At 45.7% G+C, this 12451-nt stretch overlaps 1 long non-coding RNA gene across 1 annotated transcript; it reads right to left on the bottom strand.

Moving 5' to 3' along the window:
• Positions 1–3391: 3391 nt before the first annotated feature.
• Positions 3392–11034, bottom strand: LOC309606225. Its single transcript, XR_014231707.1, has 3 exons — positions 10363–11034; positions 8021–8211; positions 3392–7443 (listed from the first exon to the last, which is right to left on the bottom strand). It is a non-coding gene; the product is annotated as an uncharacterized lncRNA (long non-coding RNA).
• Between the last annotated feature and the right edge of the window lie 1417 nt (positions 11035–12451).

A 12451-nucleotide genomic window follows, 5' to 3' on the forward strand; every position in this document is an offset into this window, starting at 1 on the left:
GTCTCTCTCCTTTTTTTAAAAATTGAGGTATAATTGACATATAACATTATATTAGTTTTGGGTGTACAACATAATGATTAGATATTTATATATTGTGAAATGATGGTCTAGTTAACATTTGTCACCATATATAGTTACAAAAAAATTTTTTTTCTTGTGATAAGGGCTTTTAAGATCTAATCTCTCAGCAACTTTCAAATACATAATACAGTATCATTAATTGTAGTCACCATGCTGTACATTACGTCTCCATGACTCATTTATTTTATAACTGGAAGTTTGTACCTTTTGCCTTTGTCCCTTTTTTAAATGTAAGCCAATACATTCAGCCACGTGCCCCTCCTTTTCTTTTCTTTTTTTGCTTAAGATAGTTCGAGTTAGGTTTTGTGTTACTTGCAAACCAATTTATGACCCTTTAAGCCAGTGTTTCCCAAATTTTGCTGAACATTAGAATCACCTGGGGAGCTTTTTCAAACTCCCAGTGCCAATTAAATCCTAACGACTGGGGGTGGGAGCCAGGCTTCAGTCATTTTTAAAGATCTCAGGTGATTTCAGTGCAGAGTGAAGCATGGGAACCACTTTAAGCAAAGCAAGCTGCTTCATCTTTACTTCCCCAGCTCCGCACCTTCCAATTTACCAGAGTTCTTCATGCCGCCATATTCCTGGCCTGGCTCTGTCTTTGGGCTCAGAGCATCTTAATGGCAAGATTCATGTTTTTTATCCCCTCTGCCTTGCACACGGTAAGCCCTCAGTAAGTATTAAATAATGAACAAATGGATGAATGAATGGGACAGGTTCATACCATCATCATACATATTTTTTTCCTTCAAGGCACCTTGTACTGAGTACAAAGTATAAGAAAGTTCAGGCTCTGGAACCAGAGTGCCTTTGTCCAAATCCTGATTCGATGGGACCCAGGGTAGGTATTCAACTGCTCTGGGCCTTCTTTCCTCATCTATAAAATGTTAATAACGATAGCGCTTACATCACAGTGATGTTGTCGGGAGTTCAGGGTTAATACAGGTAAAATTCTCAGCACATTGCTTGGTACACAGCAAGCACGCAATAAGTGTCAGCCTCTACCTTCATTCATTCATTTATTCCTACCAGAGAACTGGGTCTCCCTCCAGGCCAGAGGAATCACGGAGAGGATGGGTGCGGAGATCTTCATACCTGTGTGCTCTGTGGAGGTGGTTTTGCTTTGCATGCAGCCTGTTAATGCAGGTTAATTTTGTTCAGGTGGCTGGAAGTTTGCTACGTTGGGGTGCAGAGCCAATTACTGCTCGGTGGCAGAACAAAAGACTTGTAAAGTTCTCATTACTGCTGGGCTCGCCCTGCTCACAGTGCCAACGGCACACAATCAGGTGTTTTCAGAGTCACCTGAATAGAGCCTGTTATTTGGATTCAGGCCAGGTAAAGGGCTATTGTTTTGTATTATTCTTCTCAGGGAATTTAGCCTGTTTTAAAGGAACTCTTTTTCTGCCTAAGGGGAAAAGAAAACACTTCCTCATGAAGAACACAGATTTATTGGTTGTAATGGAAATTTACCTGTCTAGGCTTTGTCTTTAAAAACCTACGTGCTTGGGGACTTCCCTGGTGGCGCAGTGATTAAGAATCCGCCTGCCAATGCAGGGGACACAGGTTCGAGCCCTGGCCCGGGAAGATCGCACATGCCTCGGAGCAACTAAGCCCATGCGCCACAACTACTGAGCCTGTGCTCTAGAGCCTGAGAGCCACAACTACTGAGCTCACGTGCCGCAACTACTGAAGCCCAGGTGCCTAGAGCCCGTGCTCTGCAACAAGAGAAGCCACAACAATGAGAAGCCCGCGCACCTCAACGAGGAATAGCCCCCGCTCACCGCAACTAGAGAAAGCCCACACAAAGCAATGAAGACCCAACGCAGCCAAAAATCAATCAATAAATAAATACAATTAAAAAAAAAAAAAGAACTATCTCCACGATGATAGTTTATAAAAAAACAAAAAAAAAACCTACGTGCTTGTTAATTTGTTAGCAGAGTGGTTGCAGGGCTCTTTGCTGTTTTAGGGGGAGACAGTAAGCTTCTAGCTAAGGATGTCCTTGAAAACATCACTCCTACTCTCCTACTGTCAGCCTTCTTATCTGTCAAAGGAGGGGGCAAAGGACAGGCTGCCTGCTTCCTGCCCCCCTCCCTTCCACCAACTTGTATTCATTGAGCTCCTATCATATGCAGGGTACAACTGTAGGAGCGGTGGGGTACACACAGATAAACAAAAGCTGATTAAGCCATTGCCCCACCTTCAGTTAATTTGTAGTTTTGCAGGGAAACTATAACCAAAATCACTGTGTCGTAGTTAAGGTTTTCACCACCTCCCATTGAAACAGTTTTTCAATGGCTTGCTAACCAACCTCCCTGCCTTCATTCGGGTTTTCCATCCTCTACCACTGCCAGAAGGTTCTTTCTGAAGCACAAGTCCAATCAGGATGCTGCCCTCCAGCCCTGTAACACAACAGGCACTCCAAGCCTTGTTTGCTTTTCTCATTCTATACTCTCCTAATCCTCTTTGTCTTGCAAACTCCTACTCAATTTTCAAAGCCCAGCTCCTCGCTTTTTCTGTACCCACCCCCTTGGCAGAATGAATTATGAATCACTCCCTCCTACTGTGGTATCCCACACTTTTTTTAAAAAAATAATAAAACCATAAACATTTAAGCACACCTCAGTTTTAGCATTTATCACAGTAAGATCCTTCACCTGCCTGTCTCCTCTAATAGCCTACAAGCTCCTACATAGAAGAGGGACCGCTCTTAATTTTTGTTTCCTCAGTGCATGGCACTGAGCTGGTGCTGCACTGGTGATTTCGAAGTCATTGAACATTGTAGGTGAGAAGTGCGTTAAGGAGATGCACAATCTCTAGGAACACTACTGGATATAATACAAGGGCAAAAAACATTTCTGCCTTTTGCTTTCCCAAACCATAACCATGCATTTTGGGGAACTCAGAGACCAGGGACCTGAGGGCTTTCCCCCTAATATTTCAAACATAAGAAAATAAAGTATAACACACCAAGCACTCATGTACCCACCATACAGCTTTTTTTTTTTTTTTTAAAGAAATTCACGTTCTTTTATTTATTTATTTATGACTGTGTTGAGTCTTCGTTTCTGTGTGAGGGCTTTCTCTAGTTGCGGCAAGTGGGGACCACTCTTCATCGCGGTGCGCGGGCCTCTCACCATCGCGGCCTCTCTTGTTGCAGAGCACAGGCTCCAGACACGCAGGCTCAGTAATTGTGGCTCACGGGCCCAGTTGCTCCGTGGCATGTGGGATCTTCCCAGACCAGGGCTCGAACCCGTGTCCCCTGCATTGGCAGGCAGATTCTCAACCACTGCGCCACCAGGGAAGCCCCACCATACAGCTTTAATGAATCTTATTTTGCCATACTTGCTTCAGATGAATTTTTTCTTTTTAAAAACATAAATATTATAGTTAATACGTGCTGTTAAAGGCATCTATTTCCTCATGAATTTAATGTTTGTCATTCTAATATGTTTTTATACTTTTCCTACATAAGCATGTATTTCTAAACAATGTTTTGTGCTGTTTTTCACATTTTTAAACATGTTAACTTGATATAGATTCATACTATATGAAATGACAGTTTGTTTTTTCTCTTAACATTATGTTTTTGAAATTTATCCATGTTGATATTTGAAATTTACTCATGAGGATATGCTAATTTGTTTCGACTGTTGAGTAGCACACCACTGAGTGAATACACCATGCTTTATTTGCTCATTCCCCTGCTGATAGATTTTTTTTGCTTCTATAATTGATATTGCAAAACATTCTTACATATGTCTCTTTGTGTACATGTATAAGAGTTGTCCTGTAAATCTAGAATTGGTATTTCTGGATCATAAGGAATATTCCTTCTCAACTTTATTCACTAGTAACACATTGCTCTCCAAAGTGGTTGTACCATTTACTCTCATCTTGGCCATTCTATCCAGCATGAACCACTGCTGCCCACACTTTAAAGGTCTTGCCAGTCTGATGGGGATGAAATGATACCTCATTGTGATTTGAATGTGCATTTCCCCAATTACTGTGAAGGTGAAGCTTCTTATGTTTATTGGACACCTGGTGTCATTTATTTGTGAATTTCTAATTCATACCCTTTGTTGATTATCCTCCTGGGTGGCCTTTTCCTTACTGATTGTGGGAGTTCTTGATATATTCTGGATAGAGTTTGTGAGGAGTCTTTTTACTTGGTTTATTGTGTCTTTTCTTGAACAATAGTTGTAATCCTAACTTACGCAAATTTATTGTTTCCTTTATGGCTTGTGGGTTTGCTATTCTCTATTTTAAAAAACATTACCTTATCCCAATGTCATAAATCTATTCTCTTATGTTTACAGTCTCTTCCAAAAAGTTTTACATACTACTTTAAAAAAAATTGTTTTTATTTTGCATTCCACTTTTTGTTTTCTGTTTTTTTTGTAATTAATTTTTATCGGAGTATAGTTGATTTACAATGTTGTGTTTCTGCTGTACAGCAGAGTGAATCAGTTATACATATACATATATCCACTCTTTTTTAGATTCTTTTCCATATAAGTCATTATGGAGTATTGAGTAGAGTTCCCTGTGCTATACAGTAGGTTCTTATTAGTTATCTATTTTATATATAGTAGTGTATATATGTCAATCTCAATTGCATTCCATCTTGAATTTTGACTTTTCCATGTGGATAACCAATTACCCAACATTGTTTATTGAATGGTCTGTCCTTTCCTTATTAATGTCACCTCTGTCATGTATCAGGTATTCAGATACATGTGAGTATATTTCTGGGCCCTCTGTTCTATTCCATTGGTCTATTTGTCCATTCCTGCACTAATTCCTTTATGTGAATGGCTTTGTAATAGGTCTTAATAACTGGCAGAGTCGGTCTCTCCTCCTTGTTCTTCTTCAAAATCATTTTGGCCATTCTTTGGCCTTTTCTCTTCCATATGAATTTTAGATCCAGCTTGTGAAGGTCTAGGATAATCCTTACTGAGATTTTGATGGGCATTTCATTAGACGCGTATATTAATTTGGGAGACATCCTCATATTTATGGTACTGGATCATCCAATCCATGGGTCGGGTAGAGCTCTCCATTGATTCAGGTTTCCTTTTGTGTGGGATGTGGCGATGAACCGCAGAGCGTCATTCCCAAAGAAATCCCCAGTGGAAGAGTAAAGAGCATCTAGAAAGTGATCACTGGGTGTGAGCAGAGTCGAATGGCAGGAAATGAAAGAAAGCTCTTCAAACCGATTGCTGAGGTTTGGCTAACCCAGGGATGGTAAACAAGCTCCCACTTCCTAATCCCACAGGGGCAGGTAGTGCTGGTCCGACAAAGCAGGACCTCCGAGCCTGGGGCTCTCGGCTTCCTTCCCAACCTGGCCCTTTAGGCAGCTCCCACATTAGTCAGAGCCGGCACGGCGAGCGAAACTAGCCTAACCTCTCTGGAGGAGGCATTTCCCGGGACCCTTGAACAGCCCAACACCGGTGGCTCTGCAGGCCTGCACGGGGCTCTGAGCTTGCTGTCTTCCAAGACAGAAGTGCAGACCATCAGACTTGTGATCTCCTCCTGTTTTAGAGATTGCCGCCTCCAGGACAAATGGTAGATTTTATGCAAACCAATTAGCTCTGTAGCCTGAATGGAGATATAATTTGCTGCAGGATCTGGTTTTGGCTTCATTCCAGCCACCAGTCTACTCTGTGTTGTTAAGTGTGCAGAAGCCCTTGAAATCTGGTCCCTGAGTGCCGGGCAGTGGAAGCTACTTAGTTTCCTTACACCTTTTATAAAAATGATCATTACAATATATTATAAAGAGATTAAAACAAAGACTTTTTAAAAGACTTCTCCCTGCTCCCTTCTGGGCCCTTGGTATCTGGCGCACAATAGGCGCTTACCTGATGCAGATTAGGTTGGTGAACATTCATGAAGAACGTATCCTGTGTCAGGCCCTGGGTTAAATACTTAAGATCTGAACCCATTTAGTCCTCACCTCAGTGGCATTATCATCTCCATAAAGGCTCAGGGAGCTAAAGTGACTCATCCAATCAAGGTCACACAGACAGTCTATGATGGAATTGTGAGCCGAGCTCTATCTACCTGTGACTGTGGAATCCAAGTCCAGTGCCATATACCCACTTCTGCCTGTTATGGAAGGGAGGAGAGGAGGGAGGGCAGCAGGAAGAGGAGGGAAGGAGGAAGCCGAGAGAGAAAGACAAGGGAGAGCAGAGGGAGGGAGGCGGGTAGAGTTGGAGGATCCAGGCCTGCCGTCCTTCTCCCTTTCCTAGAGTCTGTGTCTTGGGGTCCTGGGAGTCTAGAAGCCCCATTGCAGCTGTCTTGCCAGAGTGCTCTTGTTTACCCTGGGAGGAAGGAGAGGAGAAGGAGGGCAGACTTTCACAGCTGAGGATCCTCTCTGAAGGGGGAGGCATGGTTCTTTGAGGCCTAGGGGGTGTAGGGTGAAGGGGAGAATCCTGAGCCCAATAACCAAGGTAGCCCTGCCCTTTAAGATGGGGACAGAAAAGCCATGTCGCCCCCATGACCTCTGTAGCCTGGGAGAAGGGCTCAGCTAAAGACCAAAGGGAGCAGCAGAGAGATGATCTGAAGAGTATAATTTGGTTAAACATTATTTTAAGAAAAAGAACCCAAAACAAAAAACCTCTTCCGGAATATAGAAATTATTTATCTCTAAGCGTGGAACTCCTGAAATTTTCTTTCCTCTGTTCAGATATTCTATTCTATGTACATATTACAGCGGATATAATTCCCTTTATTTTGCTTGATTTGCGGGGTGTTGTTCAGAGACGCTCCCCACTGCTCAGTGGACGGATGGATGGATGGGATGGGTGTGTATGTGCAGTGGGTGTAGCTGTGGCGGCTGCCGGGAGTGGCTGACTCCTCTGTGAGCACAGAGGGCAGGTGAGCTACTCATTACAAAAGGCGCATTTCCTCAGCCGGGAAGGAACCACTCTGGACTTCGGACTTCACTGTCACCTTCCTCTTTCCTGCTCCCAGCTCCCCAGCACTCCGCTCTGATAGCTGCTCAAGTTCTATGAGGCTGTCTCTTCCCCTGGGTCCTCCGGGGTATGGGCTTAATTCAAAAACCAGTCCAGTTTACCCATCATTAGGAAATAGGGCAGACAGGATGTTGGTGCCAAAGCCCAAGTCAGCGTGGGAGGCAGCTGCGAGCTTCCTGTCGTGACCTGCTGGGCTCAGCTACCAGCACTCGGGACAGGGGTAGCAGGGCAGGGCCCTCCGGGGAGGTGACGGCTGGCTGTAGACCTGGCAGGGGCTCTGGCAGGAAGAGTCTCTGGCCTTTGTCATTAGGTGGGCAGCAGCGTCTCAATTCTGAGGGGACTTTTGAAACAGGAAGTGGTTTTGGATTCAGGAGCAGGATCCTGCCTACAAGGGGAAAGATGAGAGACGTGAGCGAGAGCTTAAAGTCCCAGCTAAGTGGGGCCCAGGGGACTCCCCAGTCACTGGGAAACCTGTGAGACTTGGAGCAAACGCCTGGTCGCTCAGATTGAGCTGGGGAAAGGCTGGAGCTGAGAAGACAGGTGGGGTCCCTACGTAGGGGCTTCCTCAGGACCACTTGGGTCACGAACACAGATATCAATCTTCCCTCTCCCATTGCACAGATGGGGATCTTATTCACTGGGTGATGGTCCTGGGAGAAGGTAAAGAGGGCAGTTGAAGATCTCCAGCCTCTGCAGGTGGGCCTGGCTCAGGCAAGCAGAGACTGACATCTTCAGCCTCACTGTATGGGTAACAAGGTGAGAAGCTCAACTTGAACCTGTTAATCGTCTGATTTTCCCCTCCACGGCACCGGGTATTGACAAAGCACTTAACTAGCATTGACTCTATTAATTCACTTTTTAAATTAGACCATTACATTTCCTCATTCCCATGCTGAATAGCACTTAGAAAAATGAAAAAGAGAAAACCCAGGTACAGAGGGGTAAAGGGGACCAGCTAATACCTCCCAGTTGGGCCCCCTCGTCCCCTCTTGGCTCTTGGCAGGCAGAGATCATTGTTCAGTCTCTGCATTCTTTCCTGCTGAGCCCAGAGAAGTTGATAATGCTCAGAGGGGCTCTGCTGGTCTTCCTCTCCAGTTGCTCAGTGCTTGCCAGTCTCTGTGGGGTTATGTGAGAGGATGGACAGAAAGCAGTGCTGTAGGGAAGAAGGAAGCATGTAAAACAAATCTGTCCTTTTATCCTTTGCCACGATAATGCTCTTCAGCTATGGCAGATTTTATTTCCCAAAGATGGTCCTGGGACTTCCCTGGTGGTCCAGTGGTTAAGAATCCGCCTTCCAATGCAGGGGACACGGGTTTGATCCCTGGTCGGGGAACTAAGATCCCACATGCTGCGGAGCGACTAAGCCTGCGCGCCACAATTACAGAGCCCATGCCCCCTGGAACCCACGCGCTCTGGAGCCTGTGCCCCGCAACTAGAGAGAAGCCCGCACGCCGCAACAAAAGATCCTGTGTGCAGCAGCTAAGACCCAACGCAGCCATAAATAAATAAATAAAGGAAAAAAAGGTTAAAAAAAAAGAGATGGTTCCAACAGTATCTCTCATCCTACATTCTCTTTTGAAATGTGATCTTGCCATTTCCCCATCAAGAGATAACATCTATTTCTTTACCCTCTTGAATCTGAGGGGACCCTATAACTGCTTTGACCAGTAAAATATGGAGGAAGTGATGCCATGCCAGAGCTGGCATGGCCCTTAGCTGGCCTGGCAGCTTCCTCTTACAACCCTTTCGAACCCAGTGGCCATGTTGTGAGAAGCCCACACCACATGGAGATGTCACACACAGTCAACAGCCCCAGCTGAGCCCCTAGGTGACAGCCAACATCAAGTGCCAGGCGTCCACATGAGCCATCTCAGACACCCAGTCTAGTCGAACCTAGATGGCTAGGTGGCTGTGGCCCCAGCTGACCTCTGACTATAATCGTGTGAAAGACCCCAAGTGGGAATAACCCAGCTGAGACTAGTCAAGGCACAGAACCATGGAGATCATAATAAATTAGTATGTGCTAAATTGTTTTAAGCCACTGAGTTTTGGCGTGCTTTGTTACTCAGCAATAGATAGCTGGAACAGAAATAGACTACCCTAAAATGTATGCTGTAAAACAACCACCGTTTGTTATTTCTCATGAATCTCTTTGCTCATGTGGCTTCAGGCAGTCGGCTGGGGGCCGGCTGCTCTGTCATGGGCTCAGCTGGGATGAGTCAGCTCTGCTCCATGTGACCTCTCATTCCCCAGCAGACTAACCCAGGCCGGTCTCAGGGCAGTAGCAGGGGTCTAACAGACAGAGGAGAAGATACAAGGATTCTTAAGACCTAAACTTGAAGCTGGCATGCTATCACTTCCACTAAATATTGTTCAAAACAACTCTCAAAAGCACATATTCAAAGGGTGTGGAAATCAATTCTATTTCTTTATGGGAGGAATTACAAAGTTGCATTGCAGAGGGTGTGGATACTGGGTGGGTGGAGATTGTGGCTGTTTTGCAGTCGGTCTATCCCCATATCCAATGAGGATATTAAGAAGTTTGCTGGGGGTTGTGAGATATAAATCCCTCCTTTGTTTTGATTGATATCTTTAGTTAAATCTCTATCACTCAGTATTACTTTTCATTCTTTTAATTTTCCAGCCTCTACATTGAGGTAAAGAGAAAAGGGACAGTGAGGAGTGGCTTTGGGGTGGCCGGTCACCCTTGTCAAGTGCTCTAGCTTTGTGGTTTTCAGCTGGTGCTCTGTGAAGCCCTGGGTAGCTTGGTGGCTTCTCAGCAGCTACCACGAAGGGAATAAATGTGTCTACGTGTGAGGTCCCCACCTTAACCAGGGCCGCTCTGCTCTGACTTGTGATTTTCTTTGGAGAAATGTTATGCAGCTTTGAAAAAATAAAAGACAAAGATTTGAAGTTCACTGAACTAGACCAACCTCTCCATCTTATAGAAAAGCAAACAGTCTTAGTGAAGTTGAGTATCTACTCCAAGTTACTCAGCAAATGAGTGTCTTGGCTGGTATTAGAACCCCAGTCTTCTGACCCACCGTTCATTCTAAAGCTAGATCTCCTAGCTTTTTCTCCCCTCTCTTCACTGGGTTCAAGATGGAAAGGGATTGCTGTAGCCTAACGGATAGAAGGGAAACTGAGGCAAGCAGAAGGGATATTCCTGACACTTTTTCAATTCTTTACTTCCCCAGCAAGTGAGACCATTCACAGTCCTTGAGCTGCGAGCCTCAATGACCCCCATTACACACACACACACACACACACACACACACACACACACACACACACACGCCCTTACGTGATCCCTACAAGGCTTGATCCCCAGAACCACAGACAATTCAGGGCATCATTTGGCAGGCAGGCAGGGCTGGCTGGTCAACCTCAAGGCTGAGCAGTGCACACTTGATGGAGTTGACTCGTGCAAGGCAGATAGAGCTCCATCTGGGAGAAAAGCTCATTTCCCAGGAGAAGTCTTGGTCTCGCTTGGAGCCTGTGATCTCCTTGTTCTCCTTCCAGTGTGTTAATTCCATTTCTCCCTAAGTTAGATTTTTTTAGGACATGAGCTATTTATAGCTCCTCCTAAGCCCTTTCCAGTCTGTTTCCTGTTCAAGTACTGCATTAGTCACCAGAAAGTGTCTCAGGCAATCTCTGAGTCCCTGCCTGCTCTCAGCAACAGGGAACAAGGATGCTAGTCAGATTCAGAGTGGTCCCGGTGGGGAGGGGGCAAGAAGGAGGCAGGAGGCTGGGCAAGGAAACAGAGGGAGCATCTCCTGGCCCCCCCTCTGTGGCATGAAGCTCTGGGTCCTTATGTCTTCCTGGAGTTTACTTAGCCCGTAGAGACACAGAAGCCCTGCAGAGGCACCTCCATTTGGCTGCATATTTTTGCCATTACTTGATGACCTATTTGCATGCAGCTCCTTGCAGAGAATTTCCTCCCAAGCCATATATGGTGATTTCATTGCACCACAAACTGACGTTTCTATTTGTAGTCAGTGATAGAGGCTCCTTTCTGACTTCGCCTGCCTGTCCCTACATCCCTCTTTTTTACTGTAGCCTACCTAGGCTGCTCTGAGCCTCCTCCAAGCTCAGGTCTCGCCAAGTGTGTTTGGTCCCAGGAACTTACTAGCTGCCTCTGAGGGGAGGTCCCCTGATCTGAGCTGAGCTTTTGTATCCACAGGCCCAGGCAGCAGTGACCTCTGAGGCCAAGGGAAGGAAGAGGTGACTTCAGACAAGGGAGTGGGCAAAGGGGGCAGCAACCAAGATCTACCTCCACAAATCCCTAGCGAAGGAGTTGAGTACAGGGTTTCTGACCCTGCCTTGCTGGGGACAAAGGAGGAAAATGTGGAGGAAAGTCTGATTCCATTTGCATAGCAAGTCATCAGGTGACAGCACCCCAGAGACTAGGGTCTTTTCAACTTTTGCCTCAACACTCCCCAAGCCCCAAACAAGGGGACCCAAGTGCCTTGAACAAAGCTCCTGGGCTTCACAGGTGACTCAATCTAGGCTCTCTCCTCGGGGGCAGTGGCCTTCTCAGTCCCAGCCTCAGCATTGCCCATCTCAGAGCAGCAATGTGTCACCTACTACCAGCCGGACACGGGCACCTGCTTTATTTATGCCAGGATGATTTATTATTATTATTATTATTATTATTATTATCTCTATTTATGCTGAGTTCTGTGGAGAGAAACACTCTGAATGCTCAGAAAGGGTCTTGGTGAGAAGGTGCCTGAGCTAAACGCGACCCTCCTGGCTCATTCAGAGAGCTGGCATGCACACCAGCCCCCTGAGCGGAGGAAGTGGAGGAGGAGGAAACCAGACATGAGACATGCATACCAGGCGCCAGCCTGGGCCGGCATATCAGGGCTGCTCCTCAGCTGTGCTGCACACCGGCAATCTGGCACAACTCTTTTGATTTCCATTCGGTTTCCATCCTAGGAAATTCATTACAGACTGTCTCCCACAGAGCACACTCAATTACATCCTTACGATGCAAGAGCCCAGGAGACCAATCAGGGGCGGCTGAGTCAGGCTTAGTCAAGGATGAGATTTCTTCTGCCAGGGCTGGTGGCCTTGGGACTGATTCTTGGGGCAGGGCGGGGATGCAAGGACCAGGCAGGGATGTCCCTCCTCTAGGACCATGATGGTGGATTCTGAAGCAGAGAGCATTGGAGGGTGAGACCCTTACCCAAGTTCTTCTTAAAACAAAGCCCTCTCACTCTTTCATTTTTTAAATTCTGAAAATTAACATACATACAGAAAAGTGCATAGAACCTTATACATTCTAATAAATAACTGTAAAGCAAATGCCCACATACTCACCACTAACATCAAGAAATGAAACATTGCCAGCACTCTGAAGCCCTTTGCATATCTCTATTTGATCACAC

This window comes from Balaenoptera borealis (genome assembly GCF_965194805.1).
Source record: "Balaenoptera borealis genome assembly, chromosome: 11".
NCBI classification, from domain to species: Eukaryota; Metazoa; Chordata; class Mammalia; order Artiodactyla; family Balaenopteridae; genus Balaenoptera; species Balaenoptera borealis.